At 39.1% G+C, this 24,517-nt stretch overlaps 1 non-coding gene across 1 annotated transcript; it reads right to left on the bottom strand.

Moving 5' to 3' along the window:
- Positions 1–23,460: 23,460 nt before the first annotated feature.
- Positions 23,461–23,567, bottom strand: LOC127116202 (small nucleolar RNA R71). Its single transcript, XR_007801173.1, has one exon. It is a non-coding gene; the product is annotated as a small nucleolar RNA R71 (small nucleolar RNA).
- Positions 23,568–24,517: the final 950 nt, after the last annotated feature.

The raw sequence follows: 24,517 nt of genomic DNA, 5'->3' as shown, positions 1-24,517 counted from the left end.
ACACAAAACAAAAGCAAAACCAACACAAGGCAACAATATATTTATATACAATAATGAGCTCAAATGAGCAAAAGAAAAATGGCATAAATATAAAATATGTGCTCAAGTGAGCAAAGTAAAAAGCAATATGAATAAATGAGCAAGAAGTAAATTGCATCAAAGTAAATTGCAAGAAGATTAATGCTCAAATTAAAGTTAGTAATTAGTAGTTATGTTAGTTGGTCATAAGACAATTTAGCGCTATGTGAAACAATCGTAAGTGGACTAAAGTAGTAGTCACACCTATCTGAGGCCTGTCAATACAACTATAGGCAAATACACACAAGTTAGAGATCATGACTAGTAAGCCACGCTCCTAAAACTTGCCATGCCAAAAGAAAAGAGAAAGGCCTTGTATGGACTTTAGGTTTTTTGCTTGACCAAGAAGCAACCTATCTTGGACACAAAGCAACTCACTTGATCTGGGATCAAGTTGAGTTTGATTTGGATCAAAGAAGGTTAAACCTCTCATTTGTCAAGACTAACCATGAGACATTAACTCATTGGCCAAAAAATAAAAAGAAATAGATGAAATGAAATGAAACGGAAAGAGAAAGAGAAATAAAGTGTCAAGTACAATTGATCAAAAACTGAATCAAATCATCATCAACCAATGCTAAACAGAAGAGAAATGAAGATTAGAAGTCAACAAGTCAAACATATTTTTTTGGTATTTTTGGAATTAAAACAAATGCAAAATTAAAATGGACAAAATATGGTCAAACCTCAAAATCAATTCAAATCAACTTCAACAAGTCCAATTAAATTCTTATAGGTCTAACGTGGTCAAACAAGGTTTGACAAATTTTCTCAAAAATTTTTGAAATCAGAAACTATTTTAAAACAATTAAAAACAATAAAAATAACACAAAATGAACTAAAATCTAAAATAAATCTCAAATCAATTAAGAAATTGATGAGACTATTTTTCATTGACTTATCATGATCCATATGTGTTAAGAAAATATTTTTGGATTTTTCAGATATCAAAAAGTATTTTAAAATGAATTAAATCTATTAAAAGACAAATAATTCACAAAAAATATTAAATGATGTCACAAAAGTAATTAAAAATCAAAATATAAAACTAGATTTTTTAAGAAATTTTTTGGCATTGGTCTCATATTTTTGTGACTTCACATAAAATATTGATGAATTTTCGAAAATAAAAGGAATTAAATGAAATTAAAACTGAAATAAGAAAATAGCAAAAATCCAGCGCCTTGGATAGTTTCATTAAATGACGTGGCCATGATCTGAGGGTTCAGAGGCGCGATCACATGTTGATCCTTGGTCAAGCGCGCCATATTTTGAATTAAAATAAGTCAGCATAATGCAAGGCCACGATTAAAACATTTTGCTAAGATCCAAAGGTCTAGAGGCTCCCGCGTGGGGATGGTGGTGGAAACCACCATCGTCTCCGGCCAGCCAGCTGATTCCGGTCACCACGCGCAGGGATTTCAACTCCAATGAAAATGAAAAAGAAGGGTATCAAAATGAAGTTGGGGTGATGTACATCACCCCTGTAACCATGGATTCTCCTCAAAGTTCCTATTTAAAGAGAAACCTGAGCTTGGAGATCATGGTGTTTGATCTGAAATGGCACGATTTATGAAATTAAGACCACCACTGACCTGCCTCATGCACGAGGACTTCAGAAAACAACAAAAACTCAAGCAATTCACATTGTATAGCAAGATCTAGATCAAGAAAAATTGAGGTTCTACCTCTGAAATGCAGCTTCAAACCACACGAATTCTCCAAGCTTTTGATCCAATCTTGATCTGGAAATGTAATGATGATGCAAGGCTAAGGAATTAAGACTTGAAGATCAACTAATGATGTTGAAATTCAAGCTTGAAATTGAAAATGAAAACTGAAATTCCTTTAGGTGAGGGCTTGGTTTTCAATCTAGCAGCGTTTCAGATATCCTTCAGTTTTTTTTTGAATGAGCGTGAGCTTCTATTTATAGCTGGAATGGATGCAAGGTGGTGTTTGGATCGTGTGCATGAAACTTGGATCCTTCATGCATGGGCCTGTACAGGCGCTTACAACGCCCAAAAATGAATGGAAATGCATGCTTACAACGCACAAGCTTGCACATGAAGTTATGACGTGAATTGCACAAGTGACCATAAACAATAAGCTCTTCGAAACTCACACATGGAAAACTCAAAAATGGTCATGTGAGTAATGGTTGGAAAGCTCTTGATATGAGGAAAAAAAGTCATGTTGGGCAAAAATTCATTTGGAGTTTGGAAATTTATGAAAACTGGTTGGGAAGTTTAGGGTACAAAACATGTCTAGGTCCCCTTTGAAAATTTTCAACAAAAGCAACCACTTTCAAGCCCCTCTGCTTCAATGATAGAAACCTCAAATGGAAAAACCTCCAACATAGAAGTTGTATATATTTTTAGGATGATCAATTTGAACTTAAATTTTGCATCTTTTGGATTTTTAATGAGAAAGTTATGGGCACTTGAAGTTAGACTTTTGTCAAATTCAATGACTTAGGTCCAAAGTGACCTATAATGTTTTGTGTTATCACATGTGTTTCTATTAAGGTTATGAAATTTTGTCCAACATAACAATCGAACTAGACATATTATGATTTCCAATTCATTTGGTATCACCTCCAAATCATACAAATTAAGGGAGTTAGGTCCTTGGGAAGTTGACCGAAAATTAGAGTTTCAGTCAAAATGACCTATAATGTTTTGAAATGAATGATGACCTTCCATGTTTTAAATGGATTTTTGATGAACATGAAAGTTGATCATATGGTTCTTAAGGACATTGTTTCTCTTTGGGTCGTCTTTGTTTGACAAACACATCATAAGTTATGTCTCAGTGATTCTCAGTTTAGTCAGATGACTTGACTGGTCAACTTCTCAAGGCCAAACTTCAAATCTTGATGAATGAATGATTGAGGATACTCACATAGGATCATATATGCATAAAATAATGAATGAAATAACTTCCCTTGATTAAATTTTATCATAAGTTAAGGTTGCTTCATGAGCAAGGCACAGTTAATGCACAGTTGAAAATAGGGTTTCCTTGGGAAACACTTCTCAAGCTGCTTTGAGTTTTCTTGATAAAATTTCAAATTGAGATACTTGGGAGACATATATGATGATTAGGAACTTTGTGGACCATTGTCATGCTTGTTCTCATCTTCTTCTAGCCACTTCATTGAGCTTAGGAGCCTCCTAGGAGCATTGTGAGCACATGATCACTTGAGCTTCAAAATAAAAGAGTTAGTGACATATTTTTGTGATTTTGGTTAGTAAACAAAAACAAGAAAAGCAATAATATACAATTCAAGCATTCTTGGTGGTCTCAAACCACTCACACAAGTCCCAACCCTAAAGTAAATGGGCCACACATGCTATGATCCTTGAGGCAATGCAATGAGCAATGATATGATGCCATGAGGGATCTTAGGGTCAAAATTAGGGTCTTACAGATGCCCCTATTTAAGGTCATTCTAGCGGGATATGTGAAGGTTAAAATCTTCGTCTCGATGAGGTAGAATGGGCTTAAATAATAAGAATGAGACGGATTTTGGTCCCTAAGAGACCTCATGATGCAAATGTATGCATGCAAAAAAACAAAATCTTCATGGTGAATAATTTCAACGAAGGAAAAGAAATCAGGAGAAACTGAAAAAAATCCATAGGACTAACTCAATCACTAAGGAGACAGAGACTCTAGAGGAAAAATAGGGTAAAAATGCGTGAGCAGGTCACGACTTGAAAACATGTTGGGAGACACGAAGGGATTCCATAAATCAATGGAAAGACTCGAGCTGACGCAAAAAATGCATGTATTGGGGAATATGCCAATACAACAAAACTATCCGCAAAGGATACTTTGGATAAAAATCCGGACTCAGACGGGGACATCCACAAAGGACTCAGCTGAGGGAGAAACAACGAGATATTACCGTTTGCTGGGTAATAAACTCAAAGAGAGCCATGTTATCAAAACGTCGGTTAATGGGTGAAAATAACACGCTCAGGGAGGAAGAATATCTAAGACCGGTATAAGGGTAACAAATATCAATCATCCGAAACATCTGAGGAGGACCCAAAAAGGTACATCTCAACATAGGAAATCTGACTCCACAGGGGACAAAAAGTCATAATAGGGAGCAGAAGGAAGGAATACCAGGGATACCGGTTACTGGGCATATAATAGGTGACCAACTAGGCGTGAATTGGGAATATATCCAAGACACTCATCATCCGAAAGGAGGGCTGAAAAAGCAAACTCGACTTACAGGATGGGCATTCGATTCCACAAGGAAATACGAACCTTACTCTACTGGGGAAGAAAAAGACTTCAACTGAAGAGCGCATGAGACATATTATCTATTACCGTCATAACGTAGATAACATACTCGCATGGAAGATTATCCACAACCGGTTACTAGGTTAATAAAGGATAAATCGACCGAAAAGAAAGGACATCGGGATACCGGTTACTGGGTATAAAATGATGACCAATCAAAAGGAGAAACAATCATCACCAAACAAGGGTAAATGAAAGATGACTCGGCGGGGACGAACTTCTTGATAAGAATAATTGTCCAGGAGATATATCACCGACTACTGGGTTATATACTCAAAAATGAAGGAATATCGATACCGGATATTGGATAAAGATAACCAACAAAGAGAGGATTACATCTACCGGTTACTGGGTATAAAACCACAGAAAGAGGACTTACAACTACCGGTTCCTGGGTAGAAGGCCACAAAGTTCATTGGGGAAAAGATGGACAATTACTGGTTACTGAGCAATTGAACAACTAAACCACAGGGAACTGCAGGGGAATAACAGGAAAGGAGTCAATCTAGGAACAAACTAGAAAGATACAATTAAACAAGACTTAACCTGATGAGGATATAACTCAGGGGAGTAATTCCATCCCGATACATAACTGGGGAGAAAACTGAAACAATAATCATCCACGAGGACATAACTCAGTGGGGAATAAAGAAGGAAAGATAGACACTTTCTGCCTATGGGGCTGACTCTATATGAAGAGATCAGACGCAAACATCTGCTTAGGGAAGAATATCTCACCAATAGTAGGAGACAACAAGCAAAGATATATGGTAAAGAATGCAACATGAATATCTGAATGCTATAATTATGCATGTATATGCGTGTTTTATGTATGATTAATGCTGACAGACAGACATATCTAACACAAACAGGTCCGAGAATCAATGGGCGGACATCTGGTATAACATCTCAAAAGAGAAAGGCCAGGCCCACAGGAGAAATCATTTCTGGTGGGGAATGCATCAAATACAGAGAGCCATAGACCACCGTTGGGGATAGGCAAAATCTCAGCTGGGGAACATGCAGAGTCATTGCCTCCGACTGTCGGGGATATTCCAATAATTCTCGGGGACAGGTGACGGGATACCAATAAGATCCGTCATAGAAGAAACTCTACTGGGGAACTTATCGGGAAATGAGATGAAACTCCATGGGGAACAACCGCCAAACAAATACTCATCAATCAAAACACTCCCTTCTAACTGCTGAAGAGACATCTCTGTTGAGGGGAGAAAAAACCAATTGCTCTGCTGGGGAAGGAAATAACACATCTTCCTCATCGCCGTCCAATACTGGAAGAAGTCTTCAGACTTGGAGGGGATACGAATTATCAAGCTCGGATCAGGAAACTCCACTAGGAAAGGACTGTAAGCGACCATACTGGGGATAAACTGCCAACAACCCTACTGGGGATGAACTGCAAGCATTCCTGGAGGAACTGTCCTGGCTGAGGGAAACCGAAACTAATCCTACGTGCCATGCTGGGGATGAAAATGGAACAAACCCTTCACCAACTGTTCTAGGCAACTAACTGCTGAGGAGATATCTGAAAGATAGCTTTGTAGGGAACACATGCCTACTCCGCTAGAGATTCTACTCACACTGGAAAGACAAACTTCCTCGTGAATAGATAACATATCAAATTTTTATCAATCTATAAGGGATTTTAGGTCAGCCCACACAAGGGATGACAACCATATAATTGATAAAACACAAATGCTAGTGCCTGATATAGAGGTATACATATCTATAAAAGATCGCGGCTAAAACTCCTGACTCTCTGGGGAGTTGATAATGTTTTGTTTTTTCTGCGCTCGCTGGGGCGACAACTTGAAAGATGATGAAGAGGATACAAACATAGTATGAACATATGTCTTACCCTTTGGAGACCGTACTATTCTTGGGAGAGCACTGAAAACGTTCCAACTATCCTTTTAGTCATTGTGAATGTTCACTTTGTTCAAAACAGTTTATAAAAACTTTATTCGTTTAAAACAATGATATTTATCAATTAAAACATGCAAACATTTGTTAAACAGAAACAAATAAGAGTGCAAAGAATTGGATAAAGGCTCAAATTTATTTAATAGACTGGTAGCCCGCAAATGGCGAGACTCCATGGATCTTTACAAGATTGAAATTGGTGATATATATTGGAAAAAAGGGCTACATTGAACATAATAAACATTTCTCCACAAACTCTGAATCCAATGTATTTGAAGCCTCAGTTGACGATGACTGAGCGAGAATCTTTGATAGATGACAGCTAAAGAACAAAGTCTTGTCAGGATGCAGTTACTTGCCAAATCCCTAATTTTTGCCTAGATTGCCCCAGGGTGAGGTACTCAATCTAGCGGGATATATATTGTCATTTTTTCATGTCTCTAACTTTTTCCTGGACCGTCCTTTCGGGTTTTCAATCCATCGAGACGCTCATTTTTTGCCTAAGTCGCCCTTTCGGGTTTTCAACTTAGCGAGCTATTCTATTTTTATTTTTAGGCGAAGTATTTCTTGACTGCATCTGAATTCACAGGACGAGTAAAATCCTCCCCATCCATAGTTATGAGCAACAACGCACCACCTGAAAAGGCTCTCTTAACAACGTATGGACCTTCATAGTTTGGAGTCCACTAGCCCCTGGAATCGGGCGCGAAAGACAAGACTTTCTTCATCCTTTGTTAATATAACTGACCATGGCACATGACAGTTAATCTCTTCTCTTCAATCAAATTCAGATGGTCATAATGACTCTGAACCCATTCAGCCTCAGTCAAATTGGCTTCTATCAAGACTCTCATTGATGGGATCTCGACCTCTACGGGGAGCACAACCTCCATGCCATATACAAGGGAGAAAGGGGTTGCCCCTGTTGAAGTGTGGACAGATGTACGATAACCGTGCAGAGTAAATGGCAACATCTCGTGCCAATCTTTGTACGTAATAACCATCTTCTAAATAATCTTCTTGATGCTCTTGTTAGCAGCTTCAACAACCCCATTCATCTTGGGTCTATAAGGAGAAGAATTATGATGTGCAATCTTGAACTCTCTACACAACTCTTTCATGATCTTGTCTGGCACACCATATCGGCATATGAGTTGATTCTTGATAAACTTCACAACCACCTACCTGGTCACATTCGCATACGATGCCGCTTCAACCCACTTGGTGAAGTAATTAATAGCTACGAGAATAAAACGGTGACCGTTTGACGCCTTTGGTTCAATCATGCCAATCATGTCAATTCCCCACATGGAGAAAGGCCATGGTGAGGAAATAACGTTCAGAAGTGTCGGGGGAATATGAATCTTATCCGCATAAATTTGACACTTGTGGCATTTCTTCACATATTTGCAGTAGCCAGACTCCATTATAAACCAATAGTAGCATGCGCTCAACATCTTCTTTGCCATGTCATGTCAATTGGAATGAGTACCAAATGAACCCTCATGGACTTCAGTCATCAACAGGTCTGCTTCGTATCTATCCACGCAACTGAGCAGAACCATGTCAAAATTCCTCTTTTAAAGCACATCACCATTAAGGTAGAAACTGCCAGATAATCTCCTCAAAGTCTTCCTATCTTTAACAGATGCCCTAGGTGGGTAAGTCTGACTTTGGAGAAAGCACATGATATCATAATACCATGGCTTATCATCTTTCACTTCTTCAACTATAAACACATGAGCTGGTCTATCCAAGCGCATCATCGTGATATTGGAATCTTCATTCCAATACTTCACCACAATCATCGAAGCAAGCGTATCAAGAGCATCTGCCATCTGATTCTCATCTCGAGGAATATGATGGAAGTTAACCTTAGTAAAGAAAGTTGAAATCCTCCTCACATAATCTCTGTATGGGATGAGGCCAGGCTGATTCGTCTCCCATTCACCCTTAATATAATTAACAACAAGGGCCGAATCACCATAAACATCAAGATGTTTGATCCTAAGATCAATACACTCTTCCAAACCCATAATACAGACCTCATACTCCGCCATATTATTCGTGCATTTGAAAGTTAGCCTTGTTGTAAAAGGAAAATGTGTGCCATGAGGAGTAATAATCACTGCCCCAATACCATTTCCATACTGATTAACAGTGCCATCGAACACCATACTACATCGGGAACCAGGCTCTGGCCCTTCATCGAGCGTAGGCTCATCGCAATCTTTCATCTTCAAATACAGAATCTCCTCATCCGAGAAGTCGTACTGCACAGACTGATAATCCTCAATTGGTTGATGTGCCAAGTGGTCAGCCAAGATACTACCTTTAATAGCTTTTTGAGCTCGATACTCAATATCATACTCAGATAACAACATCCGCCAACGGGAAATCCTCCCAGTTAAAGCAGGCTTCTCAAAGATATACTTGATTGGATCAATTTTGGATATCAACCAAGTCGTATGATTTAACATATACTGGCGTAAGCGCTTAGCGGCCCAAGCCAAAGCACAGCATGTCTTTTCAAGCATTGAGTACCGAGACTCACAATCAGTGAACATCTTACTCAAGTAGTATATTGCATATTCTTTCTTCCCTGATTCATATTGCTGACCCAATACACAACCCATGGAGTCATCAAGCATGGTCAAGTACATAATCAATGGTCTCCCTTCAACAGGCGGAGACAGAATTAGAGGCTCAAACAAATACTCTTTGATATTGTCGAAGGCCTTTTAGCAATTCTCGGCCCAATCATGACGCTGATCTTTCCGGAGGAGCTTGAATATAGGCGCGCATGTGGCAGTCATGTGGGATATAAATCTCGAAATGTAATTCAAGCGGCCAAAAAAACCTCGGACTTGCTTCTCAGTTTTGGGTGCAGGCATCTCTTGTATTGCTTTGACCTTGGCAGGATCAACTTCAATACCTCTCTCGCTGACAATAAAGCCCAATAAGTTGCTGGAACGCACTCCAAATGTACACTTGTTCGGATTCAGGCGGAGTTTGTACTTCCTCAAACGTTGGAAAAGCTTCAACAAGTGCTCTACATGTTCAACTTCCGTTTTCGACTTTGCAATCATATCATCAACATATACCTCGATCTCCTTGTGCATCATATCATGAAACAATATAGTCATAGCTCGTTGATATGTGGCTCCGACGTTCTTCAAACCGAAGGGCATCACTCGATAACAGAATGTTCCCTAAGGTGTGATGAATGTTGTCTGCTCCATATCCTCGGGTGCCATTTTAATATGATTATAACCGGAAAATCCGTCCATAAATGAGAAGACATTGAATTTAACTGTATTGTCTACCAACATATCAATATGTGGTAGAGGAAAATCTTCTTTTGGACTAGCTTTATTCAAGTTACGGTAATCCACACACATTCGGACTTTTCCATCTTTCTTAGGCACGGGCACAATATTGGCCACCCATTGAGGATATGTAGACGTCACCAGAAACCCCACATCAATTTGCTTCTGAACTTCTTCTTTAATCTTCACTGCCATATCAGGATAAGTTCTTATGAGCTTTTGCTTCACAGGCACACACTCAGGCTTCAACGGCAAGAAATGTTGCACGATATCAGTATCTAGACCAGGCATGTCTTCATACGACCAGGCAAAGACGTCGACATATTCTCGTAGCAACTCAATCAACCCCTTCTTAGCAGACTCTTCAAGGAGTGCCCCAATCTTCACTTCACGAATGCAGTCCTCAGACCCCAAGTTGACTGTTTCCAGATTCTCAAGATGTGGCTGAATGATCTTCTCCTCGTGCTCGAGCAGACGGGTAATCTCATCAGGAATCTCTTCAACATCATCTTCTTCGGCCTCAAATACAGGGAACTCAAAGTTGGGAGATGGTGTTGGATCATTATGTTCAATGGATTTGATTAACCTGCATAATGATTTTGAGTATAAAAGAGATTTCAGAATTCAAACAAGGCAAATCATTATGCATATGAAAATATTGATTTTATTCTTTTTTTAGGGTTTTATAGTGATCGCCAATTTTATGCAAAAAGCAAAAAGGGAAAATAATTTGGAAAAACAAACATTTAACATGTGATTATTGAATGAATATGATTGTATTAATCAAATATGCCAACAATGTCTTCACTTCTCCTTTTGGCATGGGAGAAGGGTTTTCAAACAAAATGAACACATTACGTTGACTTATGGATAACTGTTGGGACATCAACAATGACCAAATTATTGCATATTCCACCTGGTATGACCAAGTTGCCAAGGTCTTCCTCTTCATCATCTTCAACAATGGCAGCAACTTCCTGATCTTCAACAGTGTGGATAAAACCCCCACTCTGGAACAACCCACGCTCATTGGAAACACCTGAAGAATACCCTATGCCACCTCGGGATTTATTATCTTTCAACTTGATCATTTGCCCCAAACCAATAGTTGCACCATGCTCAATGGCCAACTTTTCATCATTATAGGAGACAAACGAAGAAAGTCCTTTTCTTGAAGGCTCAGTAATAGACAAGGCTTGGAACGGAGTCCGAACCTCATCCTCAACATCAATGTAGGAAAAGGAAGATAAGTGACTGACCAAAAGAGCCTTCTCTCCCCCTATAACCACCAACTTCTTATTCTTAACGAATTTTAACTTTTGGTGTAGGGTGGATGTCACGGCGCCTGCCTCGTGAATCCATGGTCTGCCAAGCAAACAACTGTAAGACAGATGAATATCCATGACCTGGAAAGTGATCTGGAAATCACTAGGTCCAATCATGATCAGGAGTTCTAATTCGCCGATCACGGTTTTACGCGATCCATCAAAAACTTTCACAACCACTCCACTCTGCCTCATGGGAGGCCCCTGATACGAAAGTTTAGCAAGAGTAGATTTTGGAAACACATTAAGGGATGGCCCTGTGTCTACCAACACATTGGACAAGGCATCATCCTTACCATTCATTGAATTGTGTAAAGCCAAATTGTGGTCTTTTCCCTCCTCGGGAAGATCAGTATCACAGAAGCTCAAATTGTTGCAAGCGGTTATATTTGCAACAATGCTATCAAACTGTTTTATTGTGACATCGTGGTCCACGTATGCCACGTTCAACACCCTCTGCAAAGCTTTGCGGTGTGGCTCAAAATTCATCAACAAAGATAAGACAAATATCTTTGATGGAGTTTGTAGCAGCTGATCAACAACATTGTATTCACTCCTTTTGATGAGCCTCATCATCTCATCACTATCCTCATTCAACATGCCAGACTGGCCAACCAGGATAGGAGTGTTATTATTCTTAACAACAACAGGGTCAACACCCTTCACAACAGGAGCAGGATTATTAGAAGAAGAAGTCCCCACGGGACCGGCAGGATAAACAACAGTTCTCTTTACGACGTCTTCATGGGGTTTCGGCTGCACCGAGAAAACACGACCACTACAGGTCACACCACTGACATCTGAAATGCTAACTACAGAAGTTGAGGGAACCAACACCTCCTTTCCATCTTCCAGCATAACTGCGTTGTATCGGTAGGGAACAACTTTGTCTGATACATAAGGGACAGGACCCGCTGGCTTTATCATAAGAGATGGAGATACCTTCTTCTTGCTGCCATCATACTTGATAACAACAGGCCTTGGAAGTTTAAACACTAGGGTGATAACATCAACTTCGTCCTCATTACGATTCTGAAGTATCTCAATCATTCCCTAATCAATTATCTCTTGGATGTCCCTTCATACTTGACGGCATCCTCTCTCGTTGATAGTGCACACCTGGCACCTATCATGGTCATGCTCGTAATGGCTGTGTTCACACAACAGCTTATGCATCTTGACCAAAGACTGCCTTATGTCATTAAAATAAAGGACTTTATATTTTCCAGGGCATCCCTGGACCATATTAATTGCAACCTTCCCATGCTCGGGAAATGGGTTCTTCTTCACATTAGGATCTACGTCCTCAAAAAACAAAATACCGCTTCTCACAAGGTCTTGCACCTTGGTCTTCAACAGGTAACAATTCTCCATATCATGTCTGGGAGCACTGGAATGATATACACAGTGAAGCTCTGGATTGTACCACCATTGAGGATTGGTCGGTACAGCAGGAGGGTCTCGTGGAGTTATCAGTTTTCTATCGATCTAAGAAGGATAGAGTTCAGCGTAAGTCATCGGAATCGGGTCAAAAGTGACCCTCTTCCTCTCGTAGTTGCTGGTGTTATTGTTTTTTCGAGGCTGGTAGGCCTGTTGTTGTTGACGATGTTGTTGTTGTTGTTATTGATGATGAACTTCTCGAAAAGCAGGTGCTATATGAGCCACCTGGTGTTGGTTAATGGCAGGACGCACATTCTTCCTCTTCACAGAGGGCCTTCTTTTAATATGAGAGGACACATAATGTGTCTCTCCCTCCTTATTCTTAGCAAAGCCCCCATACCTCTTTGCTGAAGAACTGTCTTCCCTAGATAAACGTCCTTCACGGGCCCCTCCTTCCAACCTCATCCCCATATTCACCATTTCGGTGAAGTCTGAGGGAGCACTGGTGATCACCCTTTCATAATAGAAAGAGCTCAAAGTCTTCAAAAAGATCTTTGTCATCTCCTTCTCTTCTAGGGGTGACACTATCTGAGCTGCCAAATCGCGCCATCTCTGGGCGTACTCTTTGAAGGTCTCCTTATCCTTCTGCGACATTGCCCTCAGTTGGTCTCTATAAGGATCCATATCCATATTATATTTGTATTGCTTGATGAAGGCCTCGCCAAGATCGTTGAAAGAGCGGATGTTCGCACTATCCATCCCCATGTACCACCGGAGCGCAACACCTGACAAGCTGTCCTGAAAGTAGTGGATAAGAAGTTGATCGTTATCTATTTGTGTTGACATCTTGCGAGCATACATCACAAGATGGATGAGCGGGCATGTGTTTCCCTTATATTTTTCAAAGTCAGGTACTTTGAATTTAATAGGGATCTTCATGTTGGGCACTTGGGACAACTCAGCAGCACTCTTACCAAAGAGGTCATTACCTCTCAGATTTTTCAGTTCCTTGCGCAGCTCAAGGAATTGGTCTTTCATTTCATCCATCTTTTCATAAACATCCGGACCCTCAGACGGCTCGGAGTGATAGATGGTGTCTTCGACACGGGGTAAGGTGTGCACAATGGGAGGTGGCACAGATAGGACCAGGCTAGATGCCGACATGGAGGCGAGAGTAGGAGCAAAACCATCGGGCACAAAATTGGCAGGCATTCCCCAAGGGAACCCGACTGGCATATAAGGAGAGAAATGGGCCGTTGCAGCAGGCACAGTCGAGGTAGCAAGCTCAGAAGTGATAGTCCTCTAGGGAGGAGTTACAAGAGTGGGCGAAGCTTGGCTTTGGGCGGCCAGCACTGACTCCATCGTGGCAGTTAGCTTAGAAACCTCTTCTTTCAATTCCCGGTTCTCTTGCTCTAAGTGCTCCATTATCCTTGGATGATTGGCTCTTGTGTTATACCGGTGCGTCAACTTGTCTTCAAAATAAATGAAGAGCAAAGAGTTAGACCATTGATCAAGAAGCTCAGAGCAAAACCTGCTTATGCATATGATGCATGCAAATTTTGTGCATATGATTGGTTTTTTATTAGAGGAACTTTATAGAGATCTATTTGCAAATATTTGAAAATATTGATCTTTTAAGACATATATGTAATACTCATAGCAATAATATTTGGAAACTTTTTACACCAAAGAAGTAGTACAGTTTTGGTAACCAAATACAATAAAAGAGAAAAGGAAAATGAACATCCTATGGAGCATTAGAAACAATCGTCCAAAGCTCTCGAGATTGGAAGATAAGATGCGCGAAGCCTCTTCACCTCTCTCTCATAAGCTGCTTCCATGTTTGTCTTCTCCTTAGCGAGCCGATCATACCTCCTCTTCCAAAACCTCTATGACCGAGGAAGAAGAGAAGTAACCATATCATCAGGCTCAACAATAACCTGATGCTCCAGAAACTCTATCACTGCATCCTTATCTTTGAGTTGCTGAAGAAGTTCCTCTCGCTCACGAACCCAAGCACGTGACCGGTCTTCATCTCTCAACTCCTTGGTTAGGGAGGGTTGAAGGCCCAACCATAAACATAGGGGTAGGTCTCGGATAATCATAAGGCATGCGGTACTTAAGAGCTCTCTTCCTCACCCAAGTGGTGTAGGGTTCCAAAGCAATGCAATTCTTCGGACCAAGCTCCTTCCTTCCCTTCCTATGAACTTTACGCCAGGCGCGGACCATCCTCTCCTTCAAGTTCTGGGGATCCTTACCCTCTTTAAAGAATATAGCTCCCAACAAAATGTTGTTAGGTTTATCCTTTAAGGGGAACCCAAGCTGACGGCGAGCCAAAACGGGATTGTAGTTAATTGCACCACATGTACCAAGAAGAGGCACATTGGAGAATTCACCACAAGAATCAATAATCTGAACGCCACCATAAACACGATTATACCAAGAGATATCATCATTAGTGAGAGACATAAGTCTCGTAGACCACCGTAGACATCCTTTGTTCTCCTTGAAGGCGAGCGTCTGAGGCAAGTGCGAAATAAACCACTTGTACAACAGAGGCAGATATCATACAATGGATCCCCCACCCTTTGCATTCCTCATATGCAACGAGAAATAAGTGTCACCCAACAGAGTCGGAACGAGATTAAGAGAAGCGAAAATCCTAATAGCATTCACATCCACAAAATTGTCGATGTTGGGAAATAACACTAGCCCATAGATGAGAAGTACAAATATGGCTTCAAAGGCGTCCTCACTTATGGCCTTTCCAAACAAATTAGCTTGGGCAATGAGAAAATAAGATGTGAGACCTTGAATTCCACCTTTGGTAGTCATATGAGCAACAATGTCAGATACATCTATGTGAAGCATGTCAGCAGTCTCTTGGGAAGAAGTGATCCTCTCCAAACCATTGAACGACAACTGATCCAGAATAGGTATCCCCACCTGATAAGCATACTCATCTAATGTAGGCAAGAGCTGGAAATCCGGAAAAGTGAAGCACCGATACAGAGGATCATAGAACTGCACCAACACACTCATCAGACCCTCATCCACCTGGGTAGAAAGAATAGACAGAAGCTTCCCATGGCGAGCTTTGAACTCCAAAGGCTCCAATACATAAGATGTCAAACTCCTTAACTCTCTCAAGTCATGTTGTCTAAAACTGTACTTCTTCGTATTCCTTCTTGGCTTATCCATGTCTAAAAATTTGCAAGTAGACCTCTTAAGTTCCTTGGAAAATTTCATTGTTGATGATATGGATGCATATGAATGCATGAATGCATGGATGCAACAATCACACTCAAGGATCAAGCAAGTCACACGACACAAAGGTTACGGGATGGCTCACGCCATTGTCAATATCAATCATCCATTTTGGTGGATTATGGTTTACACCTTATCAACACCCAAGTTCCATTGATATTGAGAATATACGAGAACGGATCAACTCCGAATCAAGGGTTTGTTGTAAGTCACGAGCATGGAGTCTCGGTTAAGAACCACCCAAAGGGAGTGTACTATGGTTAAACCTGAAAATCATGTTCTAACAAAGGTCCCCATAGTCATCATCTCATCTTTCGGATATTATCGGATAAAACGACTACTCGTATTCCAAAAATATTCTCAAGAGGGACTCTTATGAGTGTAGTATCGCGTAACAATCGTATCAAATCTTACACTTGAGCGACCTTTGCACTAAGTCCTAAAAATAGGCCAAGATGGGTTAGGTATCTAAGGTCCTTGGCTTCTAAGGTTTATATTGGAAAGAGTAATGCCTAACCACGACTACTCGTGTGACATTATTGATCCCAACAAGACCTCCACCAAGTGAATGGGCTTGCAAGTCAACTTGCTAAGGAATAACTCCACACAAGTCAACAAGCATATGCCATTCTCCTATCATAAGTGCACTCGAGTTTGGGTATAGAACTCATCTCACAAGAGACCACCAAGCACACAAGCAATTGATATATATCAAGCAATTCATACATTACAAACAATACAGTCATCCCAAATTTGCACAAAAATATGTCACCAATAAATATAAACATACCATACATACAAGCAAAAAGTAGGCTAAACCCACTAGGAACATGTCTGTCCCCAGCAGAGTCTCCACTTTTCTGTAGCGGGTATTTGTTACCTTATGGTTTATTGACTAAACCAAAAGTGAACATACAACTCGAGTCGCCACCGCATTTTTATTTGTCCAAAGGAAAGGCTAAAAAGCGAACAAAAGCCAAGTAAGAAGTTTTATCAAATCAAAAACTAATAAAAATGTCAGAGATCTAGGTAAGGGGGTTGGGTATGAAATGGGAAGGTTTTACGCACCCAAAATATCCCTAGTACTCTAAGGGAACCTATTTTTGCAACCATGTGTTGTAGGTTGGTATTTGTGAAAATATGTGCAAAAGATTGGGGAATGAGAAAAGAATAGATTATATTTACAATTTTGTTGTTTGAATGGATGAACCCATTGCCGACGTACCATCACAAAGGTAGGATCAAAACCTCGTAGTTCGGGGTAAAAATCACAAAGATTGGTGAATTGATTTGTCAAAATCCTTAAGGTCTTTTGTTATCAAAGGGAGGAAACTCAACCTAAACCAACGATCCACCATGTGAGGAAGGCTTCAACATGCTAGTGAGGGGTTAACCCTATAATAAGCATGGAAGACTTATAATCTAACCAATAAGGATGAGGTGAGATTTACATCAACCACTATGATAACTCAAACCTATAACTAATTTATGAAAAGGTTTTAACAAAGGTGGCCATTGGAACCACAAAAACAACTTGAGGTGAGTTGTATTTACAAAATGAAGTCAAAGTTGGATTAAGATTTATTCTTAATGAGTATTGATGAAAAGATTTTGAAAAGTCAAAGGCATAAGGCCTATGTTTCTAATTTGAAAACAAAGTCAAAGTTTGCACAAGACGAGTTTGGCTTGGGTTAGAGTGAAAAGAATAAGAGAAGGGCTAGTCCTAAAGCATACAAAGATAGGAGAGAGGATAAAACCCTTGGAGTTCCTTTTCTTGAGATCATAAAGATGATTCAAGATGCTCCTTTCCTTTGGACTTAGCAAACAACAAGCAATCACACAAATTAGATTCAAGCTCCTAGGATCTCCATTTGACTTGTCTCTCTTAACTTGGCTACTCATGATAGTGGTCCTTCTTACTATCTCAAGATGGAATCCCTATCACATAAGAACAAACATCAAAAAGTTCACAACACAATAAGATGAATGGACAAAGAATAAGTTTTAGAAAGGAAGTCCTTTGAAGTCAACTTTGAGATCTAGCATTCTAAAGGCATGAGGCCTAGTTGCTCTTCAACAAGTTTAGCATTCTAAAGGCATGATGCCTAGTTGCTCTTGAACTCCTTTAAGCATAGGTATATCCTAATTCTAACTCCTTTCTCCTTTTTGCATTGGGTTCACACAAAACAAAAGCAAAACCAACACAAGGCAACAATATATTTATATACAATAATGAGCTCAAATGAGCAAAAGAAAAATGGCATAAACATAAAATATGTGCTCAAGTGAGCAAAGTAAAAAGCAATATGAATAAATGAGCAAGATGTAAATTGCATTAAAGTAAATTGCAAGAAAAATAAATGCTCAAATTAAAGTTAGTAATTAGTAGTTGTGTTAGTTGGTCATAAGACAATTTAGCGCTATGTTAAGCAATCGTAAGTGGACTAATGTAGTAGTCACACCTATCTGAGGTCGGTCAATAAAACTATAGGCAAATAAACACAAGTTAGAGATCATGACTAGTAAGCCAAGCTCCTAAAACTTGCCATGCCAAAAGAAAAGAGAAAGGCCTTATATGGACTTTAGGTTTTTTGCTTGACCAAGAGGCAACCTATCTTGGACACAAAGCAACTCACTTGATCTTGGATCAAGTTGAGTTTGATTTGGATCAAAGAAGGTTAAACCTCTCATTTGTCAAGACTAACCATGAGACATTAACTCATTGGCCAAAAAATAAAAAGAAATAGATGAAGATAAAATGAAATGGAAAGAGAAATAAAGTGTCAAATACAATTGATCAAAAAGTGAATCAAATCATCATCAACCAATGTTAAACAGAAGAGAAATGAAGATCAGTAGTCAACAAGTCAAACATATTTTTTTTGGTATTTTTGGAATTAAAATAAATGCAAAATTAAAATAGACAAAATATGGTCAAACCTCAAATTCAATTCAATTCAAATCAACTTCAACAAGTCCAATTAAATTCTCATACGTCTAACATGGTCAAAAAAGGTTTGACAAATTTTCTCAATAATTTTTGAAATCAAAAACTATTTTAAAACAATTAAAAACAATAAAAATAACACAACCTGAATTAAAATCTCAAATAAATCTCAAATCAATTAAGAAATTGATGAGACTATTTTTCATTGACTTATCATGATCCATATGTGTAAAGAAAATATTTTTGGATTTTTCAGATATCAAAAAGTATTTTAAAATGAATTGAATCTATTAAAAACCAAATAATTCACAAAAAATATTAAATGAAGTCACAAAAATAATTAAAAATCAAAATATGAAACTAGATTTTTGTAGAAATTTTTTGGCATTGGTCTCATATTTTTGTGACTTCAAATAAAATATTTATGAATTTTTGAAAATAAAAGGAATTAAAGAAAATTAAAACAGAAATAAGAAAATAACAAAAATCTAGCGCCCTTGGATAGTTTCATTAAATGACGTGGCCATGATCTGAGGGTTCAGAGGCATGGTCACATGGTGATCCTTGGTCAAGCGCGCCATATTTTGAATTAAAACAAGTCAGCATAATGCAAGGCCACGATTAAAACATTTTGCCAAGATCCAAAGGTTCATAGGCTCCCACGTGGGATGGTGGTGGAAACCAACATCTTCTCCGGCCAGGCAACTGATTCTGGCCACCACGTGCAGGGATTTCAACTTCAATGAAAATTAAAAAGCAAGGTATCAAAATGAAGCTGGGGTGATGTACATCACCCCTGTAACCATGGATTCTCCTCAAAGTTCCTATTTAAAGAGAAACCTGAGCTTGAAGATCATGGTGTTTGATCTGAAATGGCACGATTTATGAAATTAAGACCACTACTGGCCTGTCTCATGCACGAGGACTTCAGAAAATAGCAAAAACTCAAGCAATTCACATTGTATAGCAAGATCTAGATCAAGAAAAATTGAGGTTCTACCTCTGAATGCCGCTTCAAACAGCACGAATTCTCCAAGCTTTTGATCCAATCTTGATCTGGAAATGTAATGATGATGCAAGGCTAAGGAATTAAGACTTGAAGATCAACTAATGATATTAAAATTCAAGCTTGAAATTGAAAACGAAAACTGAAATTCCTTTAGGTGAGGGATTGGTTTTCAATCCAGCAGCGTTTCAGATCTCCTTCAGGTTTTTTTTTGAATGAGCATGAGCTTCTCTTTATAGCTGGAATGGATGCAAGGTGGTGTTTGGCTCGTGTGCATGAAATTTGGATCCTTCATGCATGGGCCTGTACAGGCGCTTGTAAAGCCCAAAAATGAATGGAAATGCATGCTGGGATCAAATGTAGTTGAATTGGACGTGCACAAGAGGCTGCACACGCTTGCACATGAAGTTATGACGTGAATTGCACAAGTGACCATAAACAATAAGCTCTTCGAAACTCACATATGGAAAATCCAAAAATGGTCATGTGACTAATGGTTGGAAAGCTCTTGATATGAGGAACAAAAGTCATTTTGGGCAAAAATTCATTTGGAGTTTGGAAATTTATGAAAACTGGTTGTGAAGTTTAGGGTACAAAACATGTCTAGGTCCCCTTTGAAAATTTTCAACAAAAGCAACCACTTTCAAGCCCCTCTACTTCAATGATGCAAACCTCAAATGGAAAAACTGGAAACATCACAGTTGTATATCTTTTCAAGATGATCAATGTGGACTTAAATTTCGCATCATTTGGATTTTTAATGAGAAAGTTATGGGCACTTGAAGTTGGACTTTTTCAAATTCAATGACGTAGGTCCAAAGTGACCTATAATGTTTTGTATTTTCACATGTGTTTCTTTTAGGACTATGTAATTTTGTCCAACATAACAATTGAGTTAGACATCTTAAGCTTTCCAATTCATTTTCTCTCACCTCCAAATCATAAAAATTAAGGGAGTTAGGTCCTTGGGAAGTTGACCAAAAATTAGGGTTTCAGTCAAAATGACCTATAATGTTTTGAAATGAATGATGACCTTCCAAGTTTTAAATAGATTTTTTATGAACATGAAATTTGTTCATATGTTTCTTAATAACATTTTTTCTCTGGGGGTCATATTTATTTGACAAACACATTACAAGTTATGTCTCAGTGATCCTCAATTTAGTCAGATGACTTGACTGGTCAACTTCTCAAGGCCAAACTTCAAATCTTGATGAATGAATGATTGAGGATCCTCACATAGGCTCATATATGCATAAAATAATTAATTAAATAACTTCCCTTGATTAAATTTGATCATAGGTTGAGGTTGCTTCATGAGCAATGCACAGCCAATGCACAGTTGAAAATAGGGTTTCCTTGCGAAACACTCCTCAAGCCCCTTTGGGTTATCTTGATCAAATTGCAAATTGAGATACTTGGGAGACATATATGATGATTAGGAAATTTGTGGACCATTTTCATGCTTGTTCTCATCTTCTTCTAGCCACTTCATTGAGTTTAGGAGCCTCCTAGGAGCATTGTGAGCACATGATCACTTGAGCTTCAAAATAAAAGAGTTAGTGACATATTTTTGTGCTTTTGGTTAGTAAACAAAAATAAGAAAAGCAATAATATACAATTCAAGCATGCTTGGTGGTTTCAAACCACTCACACAAGTCCCAACCCTAGAGTAAAGGGGCCACACATGCTATGATCCTTGATGCAATGCAATGAGCAATGATATGATGCCATGGGGGATCTTAGGGTCAAAATTAGGGTCTTACAACACGTACTTCCTTCGGATGCATGATCACACTAAATTACACCATGTTTTTGAATCGGATTTCATATGTTTATTAGGACTTTATTATCATTTTGTTTGTATTATGCTCTTTTTTATGTTGTTTTCAGATATTTAGCACTTTCGGACCCTTTTGGAAGAAACGAAGCAAAAAGACCTAAAATTAGGGTTTTTCGGCGAAAATTGTACACATGGCGTTGCATATGGCGGCCGCTATAGGAGAAGCCATGACTCACCAGCCCTCAACCAGGAGGTAACCGCCACGTTCCCATGGTCTTTCCCATTTACACACATGGCGGGCGCCAAGAAGGGATGGCGGGCGCCACCTTTGGAAATCACGTTCCCACTAAGGAGAAGTTGAAGGGCACCATGGTCTTTACAAGTTACTGAAATCCTCTATAAATAGTTCGTTCCATTTCATTCTCAAATCATCCAACTTAGTTTACAACACTAAGCCTATATTTATCATTTGTAATAGCGGTAATCCATCACATCAGGGGGTTATCGCACCTTAGTGAGATTGAGTTGGGTCACTTCAAATTGTTGTCGTCTTTAGCTTCAAGAGTCAGAGGTTTATTTTCCTTGTACCAGATTTAAAGCCCTCCGTTTGGAGCAGGTTTTTATTTACACTTTTATTTTATTTATTTTCCGCACTCGCTTTACTTTATTTATTTTTCGCACTCTCTTTACTTTATTTATTTTTCGCACTCACGTTACTTTATTTATTTTACGCACTTTACTCGCTCTTTATGCCTCACATTCTAAAACACACTTTTCATCATGATCAATACCGTTGTGTTTGTTTGTGTTACGTGTCTGGCTAAATCTTTTAAAGGTTAGAATGTAAGGATCACGGTTAAAGAGATGTTTCACATATTGAATTTGTAGAAATACTTTAAAGGCTGTTTTGATTTTTAACTTGAGTTTTCTAAAACAAACTTGGTTAGTTTAAACTATTCGAGGAGTGCGAAAGCACCCTGGCTTAGTAACTAGGAATTTTTATCACTTTAGGGAAAAACTATTTTTGAAACTGTTTTCGGACGCGTTGATAGATATAAAATTAGGAAACTCCTTGGGTAAACTTTCCAAATCAAAATCACTTTTCAACTAAGTTTACGAGTCTTATTTCTTAAAAATAAGTTTACTACTTTAGCGTTCTACGCATCTTTTATAAGTGACAATAAAAGGCCTTAATTTAAGGGTAAAGTCGGTTCTGAATACGCGAAAGCGACAGTTCCTGTTAAATGGATTCTTTTCAAGAGTAGAAAATATTTCCTCATAATTATTTCTATTTAGACAATCGAAACATCACTTAACTGACGTGAAATACATTCGACCTGTCTTTACCTGCATTTATTATTTACCGTTGTTTTGCAAACCCAATTACTCTTTTATACCTCTTTAGATAAACACCGTAACAATAGTAATTGATAGATTGACGATTGGTCTTTATGGGATCGATATTCTTGTATTACTTTGACGCAATTCGTGCACTTGCGAATTCACACAATCAAGTTTTTGGCGCCATTTCCGGGGACCAACTTCGTCAAATTCCGTACCCTGTTTTTACACCGTCTAGACTAAGGAATTATTAGCTGGTAAATGTGAAGAACGCATAGTACCGGAAATTTATTAGATCCTTTAGCGGAACCCGAACGTTATACTCGTACACGCCTCTTACTCATCCGAACTAAGAAAGCTATGGCCGAGAATCGTGACCGGAGACCTCTTAAGGAATTTGCCCAACCCTCTGACGAGGAACCTAGTTCGACTATAGTAAACCCCCTTATTCCGGCTAACAATTTCGAACTAAAACCGTCTTTGTTGCAATTAGTGCAACAAAACCAATACGCGGGTCTCGCTACTGAGAACCCGAATCAACATTTAAAAGTTTTTATCCAACTAGTCGACACCTTTAAATCTAACGGCGCTTCACCCGATGTGATCCGTTTAAGATTATTTCCTTTCTCCCTCAGGGATAGAGCACGTTCATGGTTAGATTCACTTCTAGCTAATTCAATAACTACCTTGGAAGACCTTAGGAGAGTATTCCTTGTTAGATATTTCCCCCTAGTAAGACTGTTGTTCTTCGAAACCAAATAACTAGTTTTGCTTAAAACCAAGGAGAATCGCTTTTCGAAGCTTGGGAGAGATATAATGAGCTATTAAGAGTCTGCCCACACCATGGCCTAAAACAATGGCTGATCGTCCATACCGTCTACAATGGACTCCATTATAACACCTAGATGAGCATCGACGCTGCCGTAGGTGGCGCGCTGATGAACAAACCTTATCCTGAAGCTTGTGACCTAATTGAGGATATGGCCCAAAAACATTACCAATGGGGAACTGAACGAGCATCAATAGAGAAAAAGGAGACCCAAGGTGGAATACATGAGGTAAGCTCTCTAGACATGATGCAAGCAAAAATGGACGCTTTAGCCCTTAGGATCGAACATATGTCTACAAACACTAACACCGTAGCAGTAGTCCACACAGAGTGCAAGCTCTATGGATCTAAAGGACACGAATCGACGGAGTGTAACCTTTTGAACGACCTGAACACCGACCAAGTGAATTACGCCCAAGGTAACACATTTTCAAACACTTACAACCCTGGATGGAAGAATCATCCAAATTTTTCCTATAAAAACCAGAACCTTATCCAAAATCATGCACCTCAGAGACCGCAAGATTATCAAGCCCAAAAATGAAACCAACCTATGCAAGTTGTGCCCCAGAAGTCTAACCTTGAGAAGATCATGGAGAGATTTATATCGGGCCAGACTCCACAAAATAAAGAATTCCTAAACCAGAACATTCACGTAAACGAACTTATAACGCAATTAGGAACCAAGGTTGATCAAATAATCACTCATAACAAGATGCTTGAAACCTAGATCTCACAGGTAGCACAAAACCAAGCCCCACAAACTACACCTGGAGGCCAATTTCCTGGACAACCTCAACCAAACCCTCGAGGGAAAGCTAACGATATCTCGTTACGAAGTGGGACCGCTTATAAAGGGCCTCAGAACCCAGCAATGAGCGAGTCCAAAACTTCTAAAGAAAATATACCTACCAACCAAGAAGAGGAACCGGAGGAACCCGAGAAACAAACCAAGCAAGAAGGAAAAGCCA

Source organism: Lathyrus oleraceus, chromosome 1 (genome assembly GCF_024323335.1).
Source record: "Lathyrus oleraceus cultivar Zhongwan6 chromosome 1, CAAS_Psat_ZW6_1.0, whole genome shotgun sequence".
NCBI classification, from domain to species: Eukaryota; Viridiplantae; Streptophyta; class Magnoliopsida; order Fabales; family Fabaceae; genus Lathyrus; species Lathyrus oleraceus.
Note: the sequence above shows the minus strand (reverse complement) of the source record. Positions and strands in the feature narration are given on the sequence as shown.